We start from the raw sequence: 6,217 nt of genomic DNA on the forward strand, positions 1-6,217 counted from the left end.
CAGAAATCTTTCTCTGGTTACGTCTCTGTTGTGATATATTAGCTTGTGAGCCACCCGCTAGTTAGCTAAAATCTCCTCAGCCACATCCCCTGGATTCCAAAAGCATAAATCTTCTTGCCAAGGCTTTCCCTTTTCTGTAGCAGGTACCCTGTTACCCCCTCCAGCCTTACAGGTAAATCATCTGCTGGTATCTTCTCTTTTATAGGCCAAATAGTGTCTGTTTCTTTTTACCGTGCTGTCTCAAAATGAATAACTAAAAGGGGAACTACTTCTTACAGAATGAATTTTTCTACAAAGAACTGTTATGTACACAAGTTTACTGTTTTTTATAGTCGGAATGGGACTACCAAATACTGAATTTTTGGAAACTTCTTTACTTGCTCTGTCTTTCAGCGATTAGGTAGAGATTGATATAGTTTTTCTTTTTTTAGATTATTTGATTTTTATTTTGAAAAACAGTAATTTATCTGTGATATAAATTCATATTGCATGTTTCTGCTTTAGCTTCCATTCTGTAAACTTACTGAGAATGTATATTCTTCAGTTTTTCTATACTCTTGAGTAATGGCATGTTTTAGTTTTTCCTTATTTCAAAAGAGTCAATCAACAAAGCGTATCTGGCCAACAATCTATTTTAGGCAAGATCCTTTTAAAAATTAAAATTTAACATTAATAAACGATGATTTAAATTAATATTTCAGTATAAAACATAAAGGGAGAGAATCTTTTATTTTTTCGGAAGGAATCTTTGCTTTATACAGAATTTTACCATTTGGGACTATTTAAAATACTGTGCCAGGGCCCTCTGGGAGCCACTCCCATTGCTTTCCGGAGCAGGCTCAGCATCGTCGTGGGAAAGAATGAAGAGGCAGCGCTGCATCCGGCGTCTGAAGTCCCCATGTTTCCAAAGTCCCTTCAGGACCTGCACAATGGCTTCGATCTGTCTACCTGACATTTTCTTGAGTTAAGCAGATTTTTTGAAAGTCATCTGTTCAAGATGATTTCTTGAATTGATCCAGTTTTGTTATTTTAGAACTTTAAAAATTATAATAATATTTTCATGTCTTTTCAGCCACATTGCTCTCTAAACTTTTTGTAAAACTACCTTGAGCACCAAATTAATATTGATTAGTAGGAGAAGGAAAATGAATTCCCAATGACAAATAACTGACTTACTGATAAAAGTTTTACAGCAAAATCCTTTGTAAACAGGAGGATTCTGTATGGTTCTTGCTTACCGTAATGCCTCGATGAAATGGAAATGAGAGGTACTGTCTCTAAGTGAAGGTAAACGTCGTTCACTGATTTATGGGTAGTATTTCAAATATAAGTGCTGAGTCTTCTGTATTTCTGATAAAATATGCCAGTCACCATTCTATAAATTAGCATTCACAAACTTCTTCCAGGTCTATCGTCCTGAATTCACTTTCTCTTTCCTCAGAGGATGTCCTGAGTAAAGATGCTGGGGAATGTGCAATATGCCTTGAAGAACTGCAGCAGGGAGATACTATAGCACGACTGCCTTGTCTATGCATATATCATAAAGGGTAAGTTTATTTTTTATGTTAAACAACTCAGTATTAGAGTGAACGATCTTTCTCAAAGTGTTCAACGTTGTAGTTAGGGCCGAAAAGTTTGCTTCTTCATTAAAACTTCCTCCTCCTATTTCTTAAAAAATAATGTCCTTTTTTTCCATGCTAGAACTAAGATTTAAGCCCCCATCAGTTTGCATCCAAAGATCTACCATTCGTTCAGCTTTACTGGGACCCAGGTATTGTGCACAGCTTCTTAAGTAGGTTACCTCATGACAGTCTTGTAACAACCTCATTTCACAATCGAGGAAATAAGCTGCAGGGCCCTAGAAAAGCTCTCCTAGGTCCTGTGCCTGGTAAATGGAAGCGTTGAGACTCCAGCCATGTCTGTGTGACTCCAAAGCCCATCTGCTTTCTCATAAAGTATGCCTAGTTTCAGAGCAACACTGGAAAAATTAAAGCTAAACACAAAAAGAAGAGAAAACTATAACTTTCAAACCAATAAAAGGAATAAGGTGCAAGTTAATTTAAAAGCCAGGGGTGGGGTTGGGGAAAAGCATAGAGAAAACAGTAAATAGTGCAAAATAAAGAGACGAAAGTAAATTTAGTATCAGTAAATCTAAATAGAACAAACAAACCGGTTGAAAACAGATTGAAAGATTGGGATATGCTATCGATAAGCAACATACTTAAACATAAGGATATAGAAAAACTATGAAAGTAAAGGAATAGAAAACTAGGCAAATTTTAATTAAAAACTGACAAAGCTAAATTAGTATCAGACAAAATAAACTTTGTAGCAAAAGTATTATTACTGTGATATGGTGATAAAAGGGTATAAATTTCTAATGTTTGTGTACCTAAGAACATAGTCTCAAAGTAAAATATTTATAGAGCTGTCAGAAAAAAAAATGCAAATTCGTCACAATAATGGGAAATGCAGTATACTTCTCATTCAGTCAAGCAGACATATACAAAATGAGTTGAGACCTAGAAAAATTGAATACAGTTAACAGGTATGATTAGATGGAGGGTGTGGGTGTGGGTTTGGGTGTGGGAGGGTGTGTGCACCCAGCAATTAGAGAGTACATTTTCTTTTCAGGCACACAAGAGGTATTATTAAAAATTATGTACTAGGCTGTGAAGGAAATCTTAGCAAACTATTGAGAATTATTACCATACAGAAAGCTGTTCTCTGACCGTGGTTAGATGTCAATAATGAAAGATAAATAATCTTCACATATACTTTTAAGTAACTAATGGATTAAAGAAAAAATTGTCTAGAACTTATAAAATAGTTAGAACTGAATAACAATGAATCCTTTTTTGACGGTTTTCTAGAGTGATCTTTGGAAGGTTCGTGTTGGAGCTGAAAGAAAGACTGACAGTCAGTAATCTTAGTTCTTAAGAAGTTAGACAAATCACAGCAGAATAAGCACAATACAGATAGGAGAAGAATATAGCAACGATCAGAGAAGAAAATAATGAAATGAGAAAATTATATGCTAGAGACCAACAAAATCAAAAGTTGCTTCTTTGAAAAGACTTTTGATAAAGTAGAAAAGCCTCTGGCATAATTGTCTCCAGAAGGAAAAAAGCAAACAATGTAAGAATGGAAAAGGACACATAACTTCAGACATGGCAGAAATTCAAAAGAGTGGAAAATTCTGTGAACAATTTTATATTCTTTAATTAATAAATTTAAATGGGCAATTTTATTAAAAATATAGTATTATCAAAAATGATTCAAAAAGAGATAGAAAACCCAAATCAACTAATAACTCTTATAAGTAGTTATTAAGACTGAACCTGAAAAACAACAAATATTTTTTAAAAAGCCAAAAACCTAAAAACAGGCCTACAAAGGTAGTTTGAAAGAAGTTCTACCAGACATCCAAAGAACACCATGTTAACAATCATAAACTCTCCCAAAAGTAGAAAAAGATGGAAGGTTCTCCCACTTATTCTATGAGAATGATATAAACTTGATGCCAAAATCAGACAAGGACAGTATAAGAAAGAAAATTATAAGACAGTCTCATTTATGAAAACAAATGCAAAAATCCAAAAACATTAGCAAGCCAAATTCATCCATATGTATCTATCATAATGCCTCATGACCAAATTGGATTTATGCTAGGAATGCAAAGACACTATATATTAGAAAATTTATATGTATGACTCCCATTAACAAAAGAGAAAGACCATATTAACTCAAGAAATGTGAACAAACTTTCAGTACAATTCTATACTTATGTATTAATGATTTTAAAACAAAGGCAAGGAATGAATATTAGGTAAATTATTAAAACTAATTTAGCAGGATTGCCAGATATGAGTTCAACTTATGAAAATCAGTTGTGTTCCTATCCCGGTAAGAACAAAAATATATAACTTTTTTTTAGGATGATAACATTAACAGTAACAAACTATAACAGCAATAAGGCATATTAAGAATAAATCCTACAAAAGTTATTCAAGATTTTAAAACTTTATCGAAAGATAGTATATAAGATCTAAAATAAATGTGGAGGTATACTCTATTGTAGATAGGAAGACTCGATGTCATAAAGGTGTCATTTTACCCAGAATTAATCTGTATAGTTAAAACTATCCCAGTCAGATCTCAACTAGTTTTTTTTTCATGTTAACTTGACAAGTCGATTCTAAAATACATATGACCAAAGAGTAAAGGGCCACGAACAGTCAAGACACTCAAAAGACAATCACGTTGGAGGCACTTGTCCTATACAAATTCATTATAAGACAGTTGGGAGGACATAGGCAGCCAGTGGGGCAGAGTGGAGTTCATACACACTCGCACGCATGCGGAGAGTCAGACAACTTAAGCACGGGATTAAGAGCATGGACTCCTGCGAGTCAAGACTCCCAAGATTCGAATCCCACAGCCACCACGAATTCACTATATGATCTTGATCAAGTCCCTTAGTTTTTCTCTCCCTTGATCTGTAAAAGGAAGCAATAATACCAACCTCATAGAGTGGTTAAGAGATTTTAAATGAGTTAGATTTTAGAAAGTACCGGCACATAATACATGTGTTTGTTAAATAAACGAATAAATGAAAAAAGTGACTTGCCAGAGGTTGTATTACAGTGTAGTAGAGAAAGAAGGAACTATTCAGTGAAGGATACTGGGATTAATTGGTTATTTATAAAAACAATTGAATCCCTATCTTATGTTTTAAATAAGAATCGATTCCAGATTGGCTAAACATCTGCCTAGGGAAACGAAAATCTGAAGTGTTAGATCAAATATAGCGAAATGTTCTTGATAAGGAATCGGGGGAGGGAGCTAAAATACGTCCCTCAATGGAAACTTTAAAGGAAAATTGATAAATTTTACTATATTAAAGTTTAAAACTATTGCATTGTAATACTATGAGCAAGAAAACTAGACCTCAGACTGAGAGTTTTTTTCAATATACACAACAGCTAAGGTTGGTATCTGAAACAATACTGTTTAGTGACTTTATATAATGCAGTTAGCTCATTGCAGTTGTTGGTAATTGGGAGAATGGTGACAATATAATGAATGACATGATCTTCCTGGTTCATACATAATATTTCTCAGCACATTAATGTTTTGCTCCATCAGATAAAAGCAGGTGGAAGCATATAGGGAAGCAAGCTGTGGAACTATCAGGGTACCCGTTCATGAACATTGTAACACCGGGTCAGTTAGGCCATGGGCTTTATTTCACAGGTGCTCGCTTAGTTCATAGTTCCCCTCAGATGTTGTACTTCGGCTTTTGTCTTCATAACCCAGCAGTATCGATCCTTTCTTAATCCTCATTATGTCAAGCTAACTTAACCCACTTAAAAGAACCGTCCTATATTTACAGGGGCATTTTATTTATTTGGAACAAACACATCTTTGTTCTGGTTACAAGGTTGAGATGTTTCACTGGTCTGCCTTTACCCTGGTTTTTTCCCATAAGCCCTCTTACTTTTAAAGGACAATTTTGTATAAAGAAATGTTCATCAAAAAAGTATATAACACAGCTTAAATATCTGGATAGTAACTTCCTACACATTATTTTTAAAAAGCCAGATCAAAATAGAAAATTTGGCAAAAATTGTTAACAGTCAGTTGAGAACAAAGGAACCCCAGGTGGCCAGTAAAAGTACAAATAAAAGTTGGTGACCTTGGCAGATAGCTGTGTAATAGCAGTAATCCCACTGCTAGGTATACGCGCTGGGGAAATTCTTGATCTAGAGCTCTAGGTTAGCGCTACTACTCAACACGAGGGTGCCCAGAATGTTAATCAACATAACGCTGTCTTCACTGAGAAAGTCTTGCAATGATGAGAGAGAGAGAAAGAGGGAGAAGGAGAAGGAAAATCAATTAAAATAATGTGTTTAGTGGCAAAATTAATGTGTATTTTGGCTCAAACCCCCTCGTCTCATTGAGGACTGGTAACGAACAGCTTGTGGATCAGCACTGCGTCTGTGCGAGCACACTTTGGCTAACGCTGGGCTAACAGACAGGTAGAAGAATGTTCCCAGCATCATTAAAAGTGTCCATCGGTAAAAGAATGGATACATAAATTGCAGTATGCTTTATAATAGAATACTGCACACAATGAAAAAGTAAAAACCAGAGCCTGCCTTATTAATAATTGCAAATCTCAAATTGAAAAAGTAGTTAGAAAATTGAAAAGATC

Source organism: Pteropus alecto, unplaced genomic scaffold (assembly GCF_000325575.1).
Source record: "Pteropus alecto unplaced genomic scaffold, ASM32557v1 scaffold21, whole genome shotgun sequence".
NCBI lineage: Eukaryota > Metazoa > Chordata > Mammalia > Chiroptera > Pteropodidae > Pteropus > Pteropus alecto.